The sequence below is a fragment of the Chrysemys picta genome, chromosome 2 (assembly GCF_011386835.1).
Source record: "Chrysemys picta bellii isolate R12L10 chromosome 2, ASM1138683v2, whole genome shotgun sequence".
Classification (NCBI taxonomy): Eukaryota; Metazoa; Chordata; order Testudines; family Emydidae; genus Chrysemys; species Chrysemys picta.
In genome coordinates, this window is record NC_088792.1 from 38,449,615 (window position 1) to 38,471,779 (window position 22,165).

A 22,165-nucleotide genomic window follows, 5' to 3' on the forward strand; every position below is an offset into this window, starting at 1 on the left:
AAATAAAGTTGGTGCAAATTCAGTATTATATTCAGGCCAATATTAGCAGGAAATGTTTTGTTGTATTCACCTGGCTCCAGTATTCAGCATTCGTTGGTGGGGTCTGGTTTTTGCAAGCCCTAAACTAAAAAGGAAAACTGTTCTTTTTCCCCTTCATTTTCCTTAATCTCCTTTGAATCGCATGTGGAAGAGTTTGGATCTTCCCCAGAGGTCAGCGCCACGGATTGAGAAACACCACTCTAGCCTATCCTTGCACTCCTCTAGCATGAATGCCTCAAACCCCTCCTGTATTAGCTTGTTCCATTACCTAATTTCCTTCTCTATTTTTATATATATATAAAACCTAGATCTTTCTCTTTTTAATTTCAAGACCTAGTGCCTTCTTTACTACTGTCACCACCGCAAGTCTCAGATAAATTGGTTGGAAATATAATAATTAGGAATTTATTGCAGAAAGAAGATAAGACTAGTTGCAGTAAAGATTTATTATTAGACAATGAATAGGTCAGTTTTCAAGATTTAAAGGAATTGTACAAATTACCTGTTGGCCAGTTGTTGTTTTTTTAATTTCCAACTAAAGGCAGTGCTGAAAGAACCATTGTGGCCTATTAGCTTGCCTTTGGAAATATTTTTAGTGGAAGAATTTGTAAGAGATATGGAAGATTCATTTAGCTAGTAGATGTTAATAACATTTTTAATGATTTCAGCAGCCTCAAATGAGACTACTGGGGGCTGGGCTGTGCTTGACTAGAACTTGCTGGTGTTGTTAGAGGGTCTAGCACAGTGATTCTCAACCTGGGGTACACGTACCCCTGGGGGTACACAGAGGTCTTCCAGGGGGTACATCAGCTCATCTAAATATTTGCCTAGTTTTACAACAGGCTACATAAAAAGCTCTAATAAAGTCCGTACAAACTACAATTTCATACAGAGAATGACTTTTTTATACTATTCTAAATACTATACATTGAAATGTAAGTACAATATTTATATTCCAATTAATTTATTTTATAATTATATGGTAAAAATGAGAACATAAGCAATATTTCAGTAATAATGTGCTGTGTCACTTCTGTATTTTTATGTCTGATTTTGTAAGCAAGAAGTTTTTAATTGAGGTGATAGTTGGTGGTACGCAATACAAATCAGACTCCTGAAATGGTTACAGTAGTCTGGAAAGGTTGAGAACCACTCATCTAGCACACATGTGATGGTGGTAAGTCAAGTTATAGGAATTTTTGAAAACACAAATTGAAATCCCTAAATTTACTGTTGGGGTCCATATTGTTTCTTCTGTAAAAATTTCTGTATTATGAATTCTAGGAAATAGTTATTCTAATGTACAAGGCATTTTGGGAGCTGTGATTGTAGGCTGAGAGACTTAGGGCCAGATTTTTAAAGCTATTTAGGGACCTAACTCCCATTGAAATCAGTGGGATTTAGGTGCCTAAATACCTTTAAAAAATTGGCTCTTAGGGATTGTCTACATGGGGAAAAGTACTAATATAATCACACCGCAGTAGTTATAACTCCTCACCATTATTGACACCCTTATTCTGGAACAAGAGTGTCCTTTTCCAGTTTAGCTTATTTAGCTTCGGGAGGCTTTTATTTGTAGCTTAACTGATCACAAGATATGAGCTTAAAATCATGACATTATTATATATGGAAAAACTATTTTACATAATTTCTAGAGGTTACTAAAAAGTATTACTAATAACATTTCTGTCCCTCAGGTTTGTACGCTTGTATTTGTGACGTCAAAATAAATTCTGTTGACTTCAGTGGTATCTCCATTGACATCGGTAGTATTACACCAGGAACAAATTTGGTCAATGGTAAGTTAGGCTGCCTGACTTTGCAAGTGGAGATATTAAAAACAATAATACTAATAAAGTTTTTAAAAACTCCCTAATCAGCTCTAACAGAGTTTTTCTACAAAATATGTGGCATTTACTGAACCCAGGATGGTGTGATGTGCTAGAAAGGTTTTACTGCTACTTGTGAGTAATGTTGCCATCCCAAATTCATGCTGATAAAATCTTTTATACTGAATATATTTGAATCTGCCTCCCCAGGGAACTATATCTCCACCCCAACAGGCTCAAGGGACTAAAGTATCATGGATTCTAGCTCCCAAGGTGTGGAGGAGAAGGTGTGAGGAATACCATGATATCATATTGCATTAGGCTTGTGTATGAGGGGTCAGGTATTTTAGAGGAACTCAGCAGAATGTGGCTCTCTTAGGGCAAAATTCTCTTCTCACATCCTGCACTGCACAGTGGTTCTCAGCTAGGGGTACGTGTACTTCTGGGGGTATGCAGAGGTCTTCCAGGGGTACATCACTCATCTAGATATTTGCCTTGTTTTACAATAGGCTACATAAAAAACACTAGCGAAGTCAGTACAAACTAAAATTTCATACAGACAATGACTTGTTTATACTGCTCTATATACTATACACTATATATACAAGTACAATATTTATATTCCAGTTGATTTATTTTATAATTATATGGTAAAAATGAGAAAATAAGCAATTTGACCTATTGCAATAAGCAAATTTGACCTATTGCAAATTTGTTTTACCATTCTTTATTATACTTACTTTTGGGAGGTGTAAGACCCAGTGTAGAAATGTCCCTAGAAAATATTTTTTTTTCTTTGAGCATTATGAAATGCAAAATCGAATCAAATGCACACATACAAAACAGGGAATAACTGGCTAGGCAGAAAAGGATCTGGGAGTTATAGTGAATCACAAATTGAACATCAGCCAACAGTGTAATGCAGTTGAAAAAAGGGCTAATATCATTCTGCTGGTATTAAAACAGTGTCATATGTAAGACACTTTTCTACTCTGCGTTGGTGAGGCCTCATCTGGAGTACTGTGTACAGTTTTAAGTGCCACACTTTAAGAAAGATGTGGACAAACTGGAGAGAGGCCGGAGGAGAACAACAAAAATGATAAAATGTTTAGAAAAGCTGACCTATGAGGAAAGGTTAAAAAAACTGAGCATGTTCAGTCCTGAGAAAAGAAGACTAATAGGGGACCTGATAAATCTTCAGATATGTTAAGGGCTGTTATGTGTTCAGATATGTTATGGGCTTAATCTGCAGCAAGGGAGATTTAGGTTAGATGTTAGGAAAATCTTTCTACTTACAAGGATAGTTAAATACTGGAATAGGTTACGGAGGGAGGTTGTGGAAACCCAGTCACTGTAGGTATTTAAGAACAGGTTAGACAAACACCTGTCAGGGATGGCCTAGGTATATATACTTGGTTCTTTCTCGGTGCTGAGGGATGGAGCAGATGACCTCTGGACATCCCTTCCAGCCCTGTATTTCTATGATTCTGTGATTATTGCATATGATTTGAATCCTTCTTGTCTTACTCTCACTGTCTTTACTAGGAAGTGTAAAATGAGCAGGATTTGGACATATAATTGCTAATTCACAGTCAGCAACCATCAATGGAAAAGGGCATCCACAGTGGCATACTCAGTTTCTGTAATGATAAGCCTGTCTCTAAGTGGCACTAAGGTGGATCATCTCTAGGATTTGGTATTGTAGGTAGTAGTTTAAAATGGTTTTTAGATTGTAAACTTTTTGGGGCAGAGACCGTATCACCATATTTGTCTGTAATGTGCCTTGACACTTTTGGCAGTATATAAATTATAATACTAATTAATTACTACCCAATAACTATAAGGGAGCAGGTATAGAAGTAAAGGGTTTGGGGCTGTCTAGGCAGCCCCTGGGAGCTGGGTCAGTAGGTAAGCACGAAAAGGCGTAAAGCCAGCTTTAGCTGTGCAGCCATTCAAAGATGTCAGAAGTGAAACCTGTCAAATCCTGAGCCTTTAAAACCATTTGCTGATGAGCCTGAAAAGAGTGAAAATATTTAGCTCCCGTGGTACTGGCCTAACAAATGTCACATTCGTTTTATACAGTATATAGTCGCCGTTTAACCATTTCAATAGCAAAACAAACGACACCTTTCCCTACCCCGGCTATTTAGCCCTTTCCCCAGCAGCTTTTCAGTACATTTTTTTTTTACAGTTTTTCTGGCTTAGGTCAGGTGATTCAGGCATCCCCTGCTGTTCCTGCCCGTTTTCACAGCCTGTGAATTAGCTCTTCTGGAGGCAGCATTTCCTGTCAGTGACTGACAAGAGGTGTTGTATCTGACAAGATGCATTTTCTCTCTCTTTCCCTCTCTTTCTTCTGTCTTGTCATTGCCTCCTCATCTCTCTGCGTCTCTCCTTTGCTTCTAGTATCCTTAATCCTCTGCGGTTTTCTCTCACTTCTCCTTTTCTTTTTTCTTGTATTCTTTCTCCACTTCACTTTCTCTCTATTATCTTTCTTGTCCTCCTCTGCATTCTTTCAATCCCAGCAGGGCTCACGCATACAAATTGACCCCCTCCCAGCCAGTAATGTGATCGAAACTCTTTGTGGCTCCTACTATCTCTATGGTAACTATCGGGGGGGTCTCCATAGTGGTGTTAAACCCAGTGCACTGGCCCACATACTGTTGTTCTTGCTAACATTACATACTGACCACATGGGCCTGGTTGCTCATTTAAAAACTACCTTTTTAAAATAAAACATTGACATCAATTTACTTTAAAGAATTTAACCCCGCGGAAAGCTAAAACCATGTGCCTGTGTGCAAATAGTTTTTTGGGTTCTAAAGTGTCTGAAAGATGTTGTCTTCAGAGCTGCTTTTCTGGGCATCCCTTATTTTAATCACTGTATTTATTATTATTGTTGATTGCTGGCTGTTGCAGTCACACTAGGGATACAGCTGTACTAGAAAAATTAGTATCCACATTGCAGCAGCAGCTGGTAATAGTGAAACTGATGTTCTAAGCCACTAATGCAGACTGGTCTCAGAGCAGGTTTTTGTTACATAGACTCAGACATCTTAAATGATATCTACGCTTACTCTTACACCATTGCTACCAGTGTGCAGCTTTACCTTTCCTGACAGTTGCTGCAGTACATGTCCTAAATTTTAGACAAAGCCTATGTTACTATACATCCACTTACTACCATCAGGTTCGGAGCTGTGCAAAGATGGAGCAATTGTAGAATCTGGCTGCAGCATAGAGCTGAGGGAAGCATCCAAATAATTGTGATATGGCCATAAGGGACATAAAGAGCCACTTTGGGGCCAAGTGTGGATTCCTCGTGCACGCAAAGCTCCCAATGAAGCAATGAAACCTTGGGAGACACACAGAATCCAAGACCATGTCCATTACACTGAATAGATTTTTAAAAAGGGAATAAAAGTAACCAGTTTTCGAAAATGTAAAGAAGCTAGATTAGCAGTAGAAAAAGAACTGGATCCAAAGATTTTGCGAATATTATTGTTTGCATAATATTTGTAAATAGTCAGATATGGTTCCTGTTCAGGAATGTAGGTCCAAATATTGATCCATCTGAGGTTCATTAGATTCTTTATAAACAGCTGTGTTTTCGTACCCAAAACAAATGTCCTGGGGCTATTTATTTCTACAGAAAATAACGACATTAGTAGCACCTGTTCAATATTTATGAACATGAATAATTAAAATGTGTTGGGAATTTTGGCAAAAATTCCCTGAAATTTTAACTTAAAAACGATTGGGTTTTCCCTCGTACCTCTGTAGATTTTCTGGGATTTTTTTTTTTAAATATTACTCAGCCTTACTTATATTTTAATATCAAATATCACCAAAAGACACACTATATTATTAGGTAATTAAACTTTCCTGGCTTTGCTGCTACTGGAAACAAATATTAGAAATCCCACAAGACCCTGCATTGCCCTGTGGGGTCCTGCAAACCACATCACTGTTGTTCAGAACTTCGTTGCTTGCATTGGAAACACTACTTTTACCAAAAAGAACGACGAGTACTTGTGGCATCTTAGAGACTAACAAATTTATAAGGACAGTGATAAACATCTGAATTCTTCAAATAACAAATAAATTAGTCGGTTTTCCAGCTAGCTATATGTATATACCATACTCACAGATGTATTAATGGAAATGTCCATTGAAATGAACTGATCATTCATTTGATTGTGAACGTTACACCTAGCTACATTTAGATAAGTCAAGTACATTAATCGAATGTTTCTGTGACTACAGTCAGCAATGAAGTGGTTAATACTGTGGGCATTTAAGTGGTCATAATTAACAGTCCATTAAGATGAATGAAGAAAGTTCTCACTTAGCACTGCTATTGTTTCAGTCTGTCTGTTTACAGACCCCGCACAACAACAGTGTGTGGCTTGACGTTGTCCTGGTTTTTGCAACCAGAGGAAGTAGAAAACTCATTTAAAGAAGCTTGGATTCTAGAAAATGCAGCAAAATCTGGAGGAAATCCATCAGTTTTGAACATTTCTTGCTCTGGGGATTTCTGTTGTCCCAGCTGACAGGGATATGAAGTAGCAAATCCACATTTTTTTTTGATTAGCTGGTTACTAAATAACACTCATCATCCATCAAATATTAGATACAAATCCATCTAAAATAAAGACCTAACTCCTGCATCACCTCACACTTCATAATGACTCACATACCCAATAAAATTTGCTTCCAGCAAATAATAAGGGTGTAGGTGGAAAGCAACTCCACAGACCTGTAAGTATGCTTCCTGATTTCTTCATGGAATTGCTTTTTTGCTTATTTGGCTTATACTTTTCTGCAAGTGTATAAATGTTTAATTCTTCCTGTGTTTCATATTCTTGTATAATATGTCATGAGTCCCCGTACTGCCAACCTCAAGCATGCAAAAATCATGTGTTGGATCACAAAACATAAGATTGGCTTTAAAAGCATGAGATATTTATAAAATGATATATTTTGGGTTCTTTATATTTGTCTTTTGGCTTCTGAATGTTTAGTGTTCAGTTGCTTCACCTTTTCAAGTTTTCTCTGCAACCAGCAGGGCTGAAAACTTACTTTTTAAAAAATGGAAGCTGAGATTCTCATGCAATTTTTTAATTCCAGGAGCTGGGGCTTTAAGAAAAACACCAAATATCACCAGACTCATGATAAAATTCTGAGAGTTGGCCATGCTGCATTCGTGCTGGTGGCTATTCTCTAAACAGGTCCAGAGAGGTCCAGGCCCCAAGCATGAGGACCTGCATCCCAGTCACCTACTGTCAAGTCTAGTAGCACAAATCACTGAGCAAGATATTTTTAGGTGTCTCATCTCACCACAGCAAGGTGTCAGTCAGCTCTTTAGTACACAAGACACATTTTATTTTCAGTGAAGCCCTTTAACTTATAGGCTCTGATTTTTAAAAGTTTTCCATTTTACAGGTGCATTTTTTTCCTCACAGATAATTCATTTGCATTTGCAATTCATAGTTCTTGTATATCTAACTACCTGACTCCACTCAGAAATCAGGTAATTAGAAAGCTTGTCATCAGCAGCACTTGGATGTGTATCTCTTTATCTACACCGCAGTCATCATTTTGGTATCTGAGTTCCTGAAAATATGAATGAAATACAAAATGTGAGTGAAAATAATGGTCATCAAGTCCAGTCCCCTGCTTTCACTAGCAGGACCAAGTACTGATTTTTTCCCCAGATCCCTAAGTAGCCCCCTCAAGGATTGAGCTCATGACACTGGGTTTAGTAGGCTAATGCTCAAACCACTGAGCTATCCCTCCCCCCTCAGAAGGTTTTAATTCATTCATTTGAATATAAATAAATGAAAATATTAGCAAATAATTTTTATCTTGGACTCAGGTATGATTGTCAAAAGAACATTTTAAATAATACATTTATACAATTTACCTTTATCCTTTCTGAAATAAAGCCTAGTAAAATATGGATTTGCATACTTTCATGTGTTAGGGTTTTTCCTGTAATTTTACCCTTATTTTTGAAATTCCTGATTTTTTTAATGGTAGTTTTTATTTATTTATTTATTGTTAATTACAATGTTCTTATCAGGACTTTTGCCCTTAAGCTACTGATACAAATTATCTCATTTAATTTCACTTTAGACACATTTTTGTCTGGAAAAAGAACAGGAGTACTTGTGGCACCTTAGAGACTAACAAATTTATTAGAGCATAAGCTTTCGTGGACTACAGCCCACTTCATCGGATGCATCTGAAGAAGTGGGCTGTAGTCCACGAAAGCTTATGCTCTAATAAATTTGTTAGTCTCTAAGGTGCCACAAGTACTCCTGTTCTTTTTGCGGATACAGACTAACACGGCTGCTACTCTGAAACCTGTCATTTTTGTCTGGGTTCAATTTAAAACTTGCCATAGTGCTTGGCTGAGGCACTCTCTAAGCATTTGAAACAACATTAAAAGCACAAAGAAGAACAGGAAGTGGGCTGTAGTCCACGAAAGCTTATGCTCTAATAAATTTGTTAGTCTCTAAGGTGCCACAAGTACTCCTGTTCTTCTTTTTGCGGATACAGACTAACACGGCTGTTACTCTGAAACCTGTCATTAAAAGCACAGTGACATGCCAGAGTGATCCCCTGAAGCCGTTTTATAGGAATCCCTGTTTATTTCATTTTGATGGCAAGTCGGATTTCATGAAGAGGGAAGGTAAAAATGGTGTTAATTTCATAGATGACCTTTTTTAATCAAATTAATTTAAATCCTTCCACCAGTTCCCAGTTTTGTCTTCAAAATGCAAAAATTTAATATCTACAAATCTGAGTCCTTTTAGTTCATAGGCACAATGGGAGGGAGAACTTTATACTAACTGCATCTGATGTAACTGTTACAGAGATTTATAATGAATTTATTTATGTAACTGTTAAAAAAATTGCAATCTCCACAAAGAGAAATTCCCACATGTCCTTTTTTCTTGAGCAGTTTTAGGTATCACCCAGGGATAAAAATCTGAAAAGGTCCCAATGGTACCTGAGTGGGCTTCAGAAGCTTCGTAATGACCCATCAGTGAAGAACTGGGTTGACTGAGAAATAATAACCAGCATTTTTTGTTTTTGTTTTTTGTTGTTGTTTTAAATTGGAAGCCTTGGCTAGACACAATGTTCTAAAATACACTATTAATTTCATTGTACTGTCCATGGGCCTCAGTCTAAAAACACTGAATACTGAACAAGATGCTTACTAATAAGTGGCTCCATTGAAATCACTGTAATAAGCAATTTGATTAGTAGTAAGTGGAGCTGGTTGAGAAATTAAAAACATTTTTGTGAAAATTTCAAACTGCAGATTATTTCAATATGTTCAGTTTCAAAATAGACCCACTTTTTGTGTTTCAAATTTTTCTCCATTTTTAAAATCTCATATTTTATTTTCAAAACACAACTTTTTCTGTGTTGAAATTGACAGTTTTAAAATTTTTAAATATCCCACCATATGAGTTAGCTGATCATTCACAATTGGCAATAGAAAAGGAAACCCAAAAATTGAAACGGAGAATCGGAAATGAAAACTGATAAACAAGAATGAAAAGGATAAAACCATTGTATTGAAAAGTGGAACATTTCAAAAAAATTTAAATGGTTTTATGAACATTTCTGTTTTAAAAAAGGGCCAGACTTTTTTTGTGGGGTGGGGGAGGAGAATCTAATTTTAAAAAATCTACTGTCTTGTAGTAATTGCTTGCAAAATTGGTCCCTGTGGCTGAAATGCTACAAATACTCTGTGATGGCGTGTATTCCCTACGTCATATTAATATGGACCTGAGAGGCCAATTGACCAGTGTACTTGCACCTGGAGGGTGGGCCAGGCCTGATTAGAGATAAAGCCCAGCTAGGAGGTTAGCTGGCCTCCCCCTCTCCTCCCACCCTCACCTGTCCAAGAAAAATGCTGACTGAAGGAAATTGGAGGAAGAAAACTTAGGGGGAGAGGAGGTGGAGTGTTTCTTCTCTCTGGAAAAGGCTGAGAAGGATGTAAAAGAGATGAGGTAAGAGGTGAAGCTCTACAGGGCTTGCCTGAACCCTGAGTGAGGGGAGGAGTGTGCCAGCTTCTGGGCTTTGATTGAGGCACAGAAACCTGTGGCTAGACAGGACATTATAGAGCAGTAGAGGTATGCCTACGATAAGGTAGGTGGCTGCCAGCTGGGCTGAAGGTTTGGTTTTGTATACATTTCTGTTAGACTTTAGTAAAGGAATTTGTGACCCTGGTAGAGGCAGGGCTCTGTTAAGAGGTTTGGCTGGAGAGCCAGGATACTCTTATGGCTGGAGTAGGCCAAAGGACAATGGGGGAAACTGAGGCAAGGGTGCTGCAATACCACAGTGAGCCAGGAGGAGGCATGCTGGGTTGGCAACTTTGATATATACTGACATGCTTAACTTACTCATGTGTGTAGTCCCATTGATTTCAGTGGGACTACTCACCTGTGTAAAGTTAAGCACCCGTGGAAGTATCAGCAGGATCAGGGCTTATGTTTGTAAAACTGAAGTTGTGGTATCATTAACAGGAATGTGGATGATACTCCTTATATACTTATTTCAATAAACAAATGTTTATGGGGACAAATGGCAAGTGGCCTAGCTGCCTGATTCAAAAATGAAAGGTATAAGTAAGGGCCTAATCCTGTTTCTATGTTGTTGGCCATTGACTTCAGGGGAAGCATAATCAGATACAAAAGCTATACATTTTAGTGATAAATTGCTTTGTTTTAATAATAACATATATCTGCTATTTATATAATAACTTCTATCCAGGGAGCTCAGTGGGTCTTGTAATTGTTAACTAATTTAGCTTCAGAAATCTCTTGTCAGGCAGGTATCATCTTCATTTTGCAGATGGGGAAACTGAGGCCCAGAACTTAAATGCCTTGCCCAAACCTGTGTCAAAGCATGACTTAAGTGATCAATGATGGTTGTCAACCATGGTCCATGAAACTTTTGCTGGTGGTCCCTGGAAAATTGGCTGGTCATGGTGCTGGCTCTCAGCCGGTCAACAATGGGAGCTTTTGGGTACGGAGCATTTTTGTCAATCTGGCCACTTAACTGCCAAAGGTACGAAGGGACTTTTGAATATCTAGCCCTGAAAATGTAGAGTTGAGGTGAACTGTTGCAGGACCACAAAGTATTCAGTTTCCTTCTTTATATCTGATAGTTCAAGCGAAACACCAGTCTCTTATGAGAGGCGGGGGAGGGGGAGTGGGAGGGACATGTGAGGAAGCTTGCTTGTCACTGCTAGTGCTGTATTTGATCTGAGCATTTCAGTTTCCAGGGCTGTCAGTTTCAGTGATGCACAATCTTTGAGCACTGGCCTCTTGCCAGGAATCTGAGGGCTGAATGTCATTTGCATACAAATTTAATTTTGTACTAAAAAGAAATGTGCGCAACAATCATATTTCATGCCTACTTTCATCTCCTATTCCCCATGAACCTGAGGCTTAGGAATGGAAGAGCCTTGCTGAGGGACCAATGCTTTTCACTAACTTCTAGTTCCACTCACCTCTGGCTTTAGTGCCATCCTGTAAATGTTTCTTTCCTCTTCCTTTCTGTATTAAACAACCATAAATACTTTTTGCCCTTCACAAGACCTGATCAATGCATAGCAAGGGATGAGGAGTTATCTGGTATCAGGGTAGCTTATTCAACTTATTACATTTGCTACTTAAAAATAAAAACACTAAATTCCCTTATTATGAGGGCTGTGGGTCTTGCAGAGGCCTGCCATGACCACAGCAAGCCTTTAAGTGATGATATCGCGGAGGTGAGGTGTTTGAGTTTGAGTGACTTCATCCCATGATATGACAAAATCAGGCATATAAGAGATGTCTACAGATGAGAGTAGAGCAACAGCCAAAGACAAGAGAGCACCACCCTAGAAGGACATCTTGAGGAACAGCTGTCTTTCGGGAGATCCAGTTCATTGGACTGGTAGGAATGTTGTGGGTTATGTTGGTGGAAAAGCCTGCTATTTTAAATACCCACTAATTACTTTTAATCTTCTAATGTGTGGGTTAAAAGGGTTATTTGGAGTCAGACTCCAGTACTTTGCTTAGATGTTTACAATTAGACAATGAGGAGTTCACCAATTTCCTTGGGCAACTATTCCACAGATTTGGAAGGGCTTGATCCAAAATTCTGGTAAAACTCCTATTGACTACAGCGGACCTTGGAACAGGTTTCTAGAATGAAACATTATGGGTTGGGGTTATTTTGGGGCTGTTGATTAATCGCAGTTAACTCACACGATTAACTCAAATTTTTTTAATCGTGATTCATTTTTTTATTGCGGTTAATCACACCATTAAACAATAGAATCCCAATTGAAATTTATTAACTATTTTTGTATGTTTTTCTACATTTTCAAATATATCAATTTCAATTACAACACAGAATACAAAGTGTACAGTGCTCCCTTTATATTTATTTTTATTACAAATATTTGCACTGTAAAAATGAAAAACAAAAGAAATAGTATTTTTCAATTCACCTCATACAAGTAGTGAAATCTCTTTATCATGAAAGTGCAACTTACAAATGTAGGTTTTTTGTTACATAACTGCACTCAAAACCAAAACAATGTAAAACTTTAGAGCCTACAAGTCCACTCAATCCTACTTCTTGTTCAGCCAATCGCTAAGAGAAACAAGTTTGTTTACATTTATGGGAGATAATGCTGCCCTCTTCTTAATTATAATGTCACCTGAGAGTGAGAACAGGCATTCGCATGACACTGTTGTAGCCAGCATTGCAGGTATTTACGTGCCAGATATGCTAAACAGGGGGTCGGCAACCTTCGGACGCGGCCCATCAGGGTAATTTGCTGGTGTGCCACGAGACATTTTGTTTACATTGGCTGTCTGCAGGCACAGCCCTCTGCAGCTCCCAGTGGCGGCGATTCACCGTTCCCGGCCAATGGGAGCTGCAGGAAGCAGCAGCCAGCACATCCCTGTGGCCTGCGCCACTTCCTGCAGTTTCCATTGATCGGGAAAGGTGAATCGCGGCCACTTGGAGACTCAGGGGGCCGTGCCTGCGCATGGTCAACATAAACAAAATATCTTGTGGCCCACCAGCGGATTACCCTGATGGGCTGCGTGCGAAAGGTTGCCAACCCCTGTGCTAAACATTTTTATGCCCCTTTGTGCTTCGGCCACGATGCCAGAGGACATGCTTCTATGCTGATTAGACTCGTTAAAAAAATGCATTAATTAAATTTGTGACTGAACTCCTTGGGGGAGAACTGTATTTCTCGGCTCTGTTTTAACAGCATTCTGTCATATATTTCATGTCATAGTAGTCTTGGATGATGACTCAGAACATATTGTTCATTTTAAGAACACTTTCATTGTAGATTTGACAAATCGCAAAGAAGGTACCAATGTGAGATTTCTAAAGATACCTACAGCACTAAACCCAAGATTTAAGAATCTGAAGTGCCTTCCAAAATTTGAGAGGGATGAGGAGTGGAGCATGCTTTCAGAAGTCTTAAAACAGCAACACTCCAATGCAGAAACTACAGAACCCAAACCACCAAAAAAGAAAATCAACCTTCTGCTGGTGGCATCTGACTCAGAGGATGAAAATGAACATGTGTTGGTCCACACTGCTTTGGATTGTTATCGAGCAGAACCCATCATCAGTATGGATGCATGTCCTCTGGAATGGTGGTTGAAGCATGAAGGGACATATGAATCTTTAGCTCATCTGGCATGTCAATATCTTGCGACGCCAGCTACAACAGTGCCATGCGAATGCCTGTTCTCACTTTCAGGTGATATTGTAAACAAGAAGCGGGCAGCATTATCTCCTGCAAATGTAAACAAACTTGTTTGTCTGAGCAATTGCCTGAAGAAGAAATAGGACTGAGTGGACTTTTAGGCTCAAAGTTTTACACTGTTTTTTTTTTTTTTTTTTGGAATGCAGTTATTTTTTGTACATAATTCTACATTTGTATGTTCAATTTTCAGGATAAAGAGATTGCACTACAGTACTTGTATTAGGTGAATTGAAAAATACTGTTTCTTTTGTTTTTTACAGTGCAAATATTTGTAATCAGAAATAAATATGAAGTGAGCACTGTACACTTTGCATTCTGTGTTGGAACTGAAATCAATATATTTGAAAATGTAGAAAACATCCAAAAATATTTAAATAAATGATATTCTATTATTAACAGTGCGATTAATCACGATTAATTTTTTAATCGCTTGACAGCCCTAGTTTTTTTTTATATTCAGCCTACATTTTTCTTTCCTGAACTTTCCCATTATTTATATTTTCACTCCCTTGTAGCATACTAGAGATTAACAATTCCTCTCCCTCCTTACGACTCAGTTGTGTCCAGCCCTACACAGGTACTCAAAGGCAGGGGGAAGTGTATAAACCCTCACCACCCCAATGCCTGTGTAGGACTCAGCGTCTTCAAGCTAGAAGGTTTTTTATATATAATGTGACACACAGAGTTTTAGATCTGATTCATATAAGGATTGTGTTGCTGTTTTCTGTATGCTATTGGATATTGTATGTACTATAAACAGCCAAGTATAATTATTGACTTTATGGATTTTGTCCGTCCATTAATTAAAAAGCTTTAAGAGACTGGTGGCTTATTTTTAAATCTTTACAGTAGGAAATGTAAAGGTAATAATGAACCAGAAGGTGTTTCACCAGGTTTCCTCATTTGGGGTGTTTGTTTACGTAGAATTTCTGTAAAGAATCTGCCTTTGATATAAAGATTGTTTGAAATTGTTTTTCTGGCATGTGTGAGCTGAATTGAATTTTTTTTTGAGAGTGTACTGTCTATAATTCCCCATATATTTGAAGCAAGGGCTCTGTCTGTAGGGGCTATGGTCTAAGTGGGATTTCAATATTTCCTTTGAAGGACTGGAGACTGCTATTTGGAAGCTGAGGAGAATGTGGGATTGAGAAAAGTGCATTGTATGTCTGGGGAAAAGCAGGAAGGGAAGGGGTGGGGATGGAATTGGGAAAGGAACTAAGAATAAGACCAGTTGACATTGTGTTGTAGATTTTCCTTTTTTCCTTTCCCTCTTGTGATTTATAAAATACCAGCTTCAAATTGCAAACCTCAAAAAGAACACAGGACTTGCCACATGAGATTTGACCAATGGTCCTTTTAACATGGTATCTTCTCTCCAGCAGCAGCTTCAGAGGGAACTGTAACTGCCCCCCCCCCATGGCAATTATACAATGATGTGCTTAAAGGAGAGGCTTTGTCCTGTTCTCTACAGGTAATTGGCTTAGGTCCTGAACCATGGTACCACATAGGTTTTATCTGAGCTAGTGTAACTGTGGAAAAATTTTATTATCCATATACATTAATCTTTTCTTGAGTACTTCCCATCTCCAGTAATATCTTGTGGCAATGAGTTCCTAGGGTTGAGCACACAATTAGCTCACAATGCAGGGCTGTGCTGTCAACTACATGCATATAATTTCTAATGATCAGGCTGGTGAGAGCTGGCTGATGCAAAAACATACACAATGGCTATACAAATTCTGGTATCCTTTCTTAAAAACCACTAGGAGGCTGCCAGGTACGTTAGTGAATAATGGATATTGCTGAGTGTGTTTGTCATCTCATTTCGAGAGGATACTTTTCTCCTCCAGTTTTATCTAGTGACTGACAAGTTCTCGGACACTCAGAGCAAGGGCCTTATGTTTGGAGCTGGTATTGGAAATCTTGCTCTGGTAATTATTGCTAGAGGCAGGACTGCATGGATGATGCTTTTGTCTCTAGGCCAATCTGAAACTCCATAAGTGCTGCTTTTCCTGGAATTACAGACAAGTGATGATCAGAATGAAACAGATATCTCCAGGTGTTGTTTATGATGTTGGATTTCTGAAGCTATTATTGGGCCAGCACATTTTGTTGTATGCCAAACCTGAACTTCTTAAAGTTCACTTTGTTATTGGCTCCAGATCTGTGATTTCTTTGAGTATTCTACATTTAAAAAAAGTTCAGGGGGCTATATTGTTCTTAGTGGCTGTGAAAAATATATCCTGGTGCATGACAGAGGGTTGCTACATTGGGTTGCCTATATTTGTCACAGTAGTGAGTGAATCACTACCTGCTTTCAAAACCCTATGTTAATATGATGCTTTTGCATTTTATTGGGCCTACGTTGTTTTATAGACTGAGTGCTTGTGAACTCTTTATTTAGATGAAAGGATGGCATGAACCAATAATGCCTGCAAAGGACAGTCCATCATATGGGATTTATTAGGGCTGCTATAGCATCTGTAGCACAACTGTGGGACACACCAAATATGTTCTGTGCTTGATTACCCCTGTTCTTGTAGTTCATGTGGATTCTTCCCAGGCTGGCATATTGTATCGGCATCTGCAGCTGTAAGGGAACTGTTCTGTAGTTCTGGCTGTCTTCAAAAGCACAACACATTTTCCGACCACAGCTCACCAGCGTCTCAACAAAACTTTCATTGCAGACAGAAATGGAGATGAGGACTGCGTATTTCCCTGCTGTTGATATATTTATTTTCTAGGGCTGTCAATTAATCACAGTTAACTCACACGATTATCTCAAAATAATTAATCGCAGTTAAAAAAATTAATCACAATTAATCACACAGTTAAACAATAGCATCCCAATTAAAATTTGTTAAATATTTTTGTATGTTTTTCTACATTTTCAAATATATCAATTTCAATTACAACACAGACTACAAAGTGTACAGTGCTCACTTTATATTATTTTTATTACAAATATTTGCACTGTAAAAATGAAAAACAAAAGAAATAGAATTTTTCAATTCACCTCATACAAGTACTGTAGTGAAATCTCTTTATCATGAAAGTGCAACTTACAAATATAGTTTTTTTTGTTACATAGCTGCAGTCAAAACCAAAACAATGTAAAACTTTAGAGCCTACAAGTCCACTCAGTCCTACTTCTTGTTCAGCCAATCACTAAGAGAAACAAGTTTGTTTACATTTATGGGAGATAATGCTGCCCACTTATTAATTATAATGTCACCTGAGAGTTTGAGAACTGGCATTCTTTGTAGCTGGCGTCACGAGATATTTACATGCCAGATGCGCTAAAGATTCATATGCCTCTTCATGCTTCGGCCATCGTTCCAGGACATGCTTTCATGCTGATGACGCTCATTAAAACAAAAATGCGTTAATTAAATTTGTGACTGAACTCCTTGGGGGAGAATTGTATGCCTCCTGCTCTGTTTTACCTGTATTCTGCCATATATTGCATGTTATAGCAGTCTCGGATGATGACCCAGCACATGTTCTTCGTTTTAAGAACACTGTCATTGCAAATTTGACAAAATGCAAAGAAGGTACCAATATGAAATTTCTAAAGATAGCTACAGCACTCAACCCAAGATTTAAGAATCTGAAGTGCCTTCCAAAATCTGAGAGGGATGAGGTGTGGAGCATGCTTTCAGAAGTCTTAAAACAGCAACACTCCAATGCAGAAACTACAGAACCCAAACCACTAAAAAAGAAAATCAACCTTCTGCTGGTGGCATCTGACTCAGAGGATGAAAATGAACATGCATCGGTCCGTACTGCTTTGGATTGTTATCGAGCAGAACCCGTCATCAGCAAGGACGCATGTCCTCTGGAATGGTGATTGAAGCATGAAGGGACATATGAATCTTTAGCGCATCTGGCATGTAAATATCTTATGACTCCAGCTACACCAGTGCCATCCGAATGTCTGTTCTCATTTTCAGGTGATGTAAACAAGAAGCAGGCAGCATAATCTTCTGCAAATGTAAACAAACTTGTTTGAGTGATTGGCTGAACAAGTAGTAGGACTGAGTGGAGTTGTAGGCGTTCAAGTTTTACATTGTTTTATTTTTGAATGCAGGTTTTTTGTACATAATTCTACATTTGTAAGTTTAACTTTTACGATAAAGAGATTGCACTGCAGTACTTGTATTAGGTGAATTGAAAAATACTGTTTCTTTTGTTTTTTACAGTGCAAATATTTGTAATCAGAAATAAATATAAAGTGAGCACTGTACACTTTGTATTCTGTGTTGGAATTGAAATCAATATATTTGAAAATGTAGAAAAGATCCAAAATATTTAAATAAATGGTATTGTTATTGTTTAACAGCGTGATTAATTGTGCAATTAACTTTTTTTAATCACTTGACAGCCCTACTGTTTACTGTATCTGTAGTGTAATAAGGCACATTTTAAAAAAATACCACTATTCTGTTTCTGGAAACCCATCTTTTTCTTTTTTCTGTGAATAGCATAGCATATCTGATTGCGGAAGGATCAAAGGAGCACTAAATGGTGCCTGGTGAATGAGAGGGTAACTTCAGCCCAACTTTCCCCTCTTCTTGGACACAGGGGAAAGGCTTTAAGAGTGGCTGTTTAAGAGTAACAGGGAAAGGACAGGCCTTTGCAGAAAGTTGGGCTCTACACCTAGGAGGCATAAGATAGGACTGGGTTGAATGAACCCCAATGTCAGGATTTAGTAAGTATAAACAAGTAAAATAACTTTATTTAAACACTAACCCTGGAGGAGAGAACCTTGCTGACTGTTTTCTTCCAGCTGATCTATTCTGCTGGCTAACAGCAATAACTTGTATTTTAAAAACTGTTTCAGCATTCTTCCTAGAAAGGTGCGGTGGGGAGGGGTAGGTGGGGAGCTTTGAGCTTTGTGAAGTAGCTGGCTTATGTAACTTTCAGGCTTGCAGAGTAGAACTGCATGTGAAAGAAAGGCAATTGGAAGAGATGGCAATTGTGAACATAGCACCCCCTATGAGAGATTTAGTGATGGGGTTATTTTGATCTGTTCCTGAAACTCTAGTTTTGGAACTTTTCAAGAAATTGGCGCCACACCATTTACTAACTGTGTGATTGGCATGCTGTCCTGTAGTGGCAGTGCTCAACGACTGGCTTTACCTTGAAATGTTCTGGTCCAGTTTAAGCCTACCAATAGGTTCTGGAGGAAGCTTAGAGCTACGATTTAACCATTCTCTACACCTATGGCGGATGCATGCCCCACTTTGGAAAACTAAATTTTTAAAAGATGAAAAGAAATGCTGTCCATTGGCCAGGTGGTTGCATAGAACAAATACTAGTGAATGTTTTAAAAACTTATGCTGTGGGAAGCTCAGTTTTGGAACCTCACAATAAATGGCCTGAGTCTCTAGGGGTATGTCTACACTGTAATTAAACACCTGTGGCTGGCCCGTGTCAGCTGACTCGGGCTTGCAGGGCTCAGGCCTGTTTAATAGGACTGTTTAATTGTGGTGCCCAAGCCTGAACATCTACAATTAAACAGCCCCGTAGCCCGAGCCCCATGAGCCCGAGTCAGCTGACACAGGCCAGCCACGAGTGTTTAATTGCAGTGTAGACATACCCTAGGGGGCTACATGACTGATGGAAGTTGTATGCTGCTTGTGTGATGAATGCCAATTAAATCACAGGCAAGATGCCCCAGGGAAGTGGCTCTGACTGGTGGCTGCCTGCATACAAGAGTCCAGTGTGACTTCAGTTAATGTGATTTCAATGGATGTGTCTTTTAAATGTTCCCTGCTGCCTTGCTGATCTCTGAGTGAATCCAAACTGTGCGGTTTCCTCACTCATGGATGCTTCCACCACAGGCAATCTGAGCCCAGAACTGAATTGCTAGTATCACTGACCTCCCCTCCCCTGCATTTTGTTTAATGAGTACATTAAAAGTACATTTTAAACCGTCTCCTAGTTAAGATAAAACTAATAGATGAATTAGATGCATTTCTGTAGCTGTCCAATATGGCCTGTTTGCAACATATATGCACCAAAAGAAAAGATAAAGCAGAATCTCTCTGCTGCTGTTGCAACAAATTTTAGAACAAGAAATGAACAGAACCTGTTTTAATGTGCTGGAATGTTTGGATAGTTCTTAAAAACTTAATTTCTGCTTTCCGGCTGTGACTGGAAATGATGAAATACTTCAAGAAAGGCTCTTGCTGGGAGATTTCCAGCCAGATCTAGGAGCACTGGCGAGCTCATGAAAAAGCACTCTTGTGAGATTTCCAGCTCTGTTCTGCAATATCAGGAGGTTCAGATTGTTTGGATAAGCATCCTAGATTCTGAACCAAACATGAACTCTCAATTTCCTGAGGTTTGCTCATAACTAATGGAAATACTCGTTCTCTCTCTCTCTCTCTCATTCTATCTCTCGTTCTCTCAATTCGTGTGTCTTTGTGTGTGTTCCATCTAGCAGTAAAATCCTACTTAGAATAAATAATTCTCCAACACATCAATGGATGGATTCAAGAAAATTCATATGTTCCAGGACCTGCTCAAACTGAGATTTTACTTTGTGAGTAATACTGAAAGTTCAAAGGTTAAAAATACAGCTTGCTTGTTTAATTCTTGTCACAGAATACTTTTTTATCCTAAAAAGCTTCAGCAGTTACTAAATCAAATTTTGAAGAGTGCCTGCGTAATGGATCTGAGTGAATAATTTATTTAGTGAATTTAGCCATGGAATTAATGGATTTCATTAATGGAGAATCCATAATCAGATCACAAGATTCACAAATTGATTAAGTAATCAGATTTATTTAATTTTTTAAAAATTACTGTATGCATTGACTGCAAATATTTGGCATTTGTGTTGTGTGGCTTAGTTGTGGTTGGTCAGAGGAGAAGTTGTAGTTAATATAAATGGAAGAACGCACAAGCTCTTCACAAATATTAACAAATTCTTACACGTATGAACTTAGGATCTGGTATCTGCAAACAAATGTTTTGGCATTACTTGCTCAGGCTCTACTCAGTGAGACTAACTGAGTTTTGCTTGGTATTTAAATCAATGAGCTTTTCTCTGCAGATTTGATGACCAGTTTTTTCTTGTTCATTTCCACTGGTGATAAATTGATGTCACAGCTGGTCTCACTTGTACTGGGAGCTGCAGAAGCAATTTTACCTATTGTTAGTGCATAACAGGGAATTCAGTTCTCATAGCCTTGATGATTTTCAAGCAGACACTATTTTTGATTGCTGAGATGATCATGTAACCTTTTAAAATTGGCAATTTACAGTAAAACCTTAAGCCTACCTTATTTTGCAAACACTTCTAGTTGCTGAGGGTAAAATTCATTTCACCCACATAAAACAGAGTAATGGGGCTTTATGTGGGTGAAGTACAAGAAGATGAAATCTCTCTCCACTTTAGGCCAAGGTGAAGGGCTACAGGACAGGCTCTTCTACCTTATAGGCCTTACATACATTATATGTCCCCATTACCATAGTATTCAAGCACCTCACAATCTTTACATATTTATCCTCACAACCCACCTGTGAGGTAGGCAAATACTATTATCCTTGTTTTATGGATGGAGAACCAAGGCACAGAGAGGTTAAATGAGTAGCCCACAGTCACATAGGAAAACTGGGTCACAGAAGGGACTTGAACCTACATCTCCCAAGTAACAGGCTGGCTCTCTAATTACTTGAGCCATCCTTATTCTTGGGGGGAGCCTACTGTTATTTGCCAATTATAAAAGTTTCCCTGTTCCTCTCAGCCACCAGTCTCCCTGAACTACCCCCCTCTTTATTGCCTAATGTGGGGCCTGCATATGGATTCCCCTTGTGGCGTGCAGGGGTGCCAAAGTTCCTCTGCACAGCTGCTCTACTGGCAAACCCCCAAACTGGGAATTAAGTGGCGTGAGGCTTTTGTGGCTGGTGCTCCACACCAGCATGAGCTTCTCCTGCTTTTTACAACCAGGGTGAGTGTTTGTCCCAACCCCAGAATATGTCTCAAAGCCAATACAAAAATTGCCTCAGTAGCATATCTCAAACAATGGCAAATACCAGATGCTTCAGAGGAAGTTGTTAAAACCTAATAATGGACAATTCTGGAATAACCTTCTCACAAGGGAAGTTTCTTCTTAAGCCAGTCACCAACTGCCTGGGGTTATGTCCTGAGCATGAGGGTTTATATCCCTTACAAATTTTTATCCTAGCTATTCAAATCAATGGGAGGTTTGCCTGAGTAAGGAGTGGAAAACTGTGGGTACGTCTATACTACCTGCTGGATCGGCAGGTAGTGTTCAATGTATCGGGGATCGATTTATTGTGTCTCATCTAGACGTGATAAATCGATCCCCAAATCGATGCCCGTACTCCACCTCGGCAGGAGGAGTAAGCGGAGTCGATGGGGGAGCCGCGGCAGTCGACTCGCTGCCGTGAGGACGACCAGTTAAGTCGAATTAAGATACTTCGACTTCAGCTACGTGAATAGCGTAGCTGAAGTTGC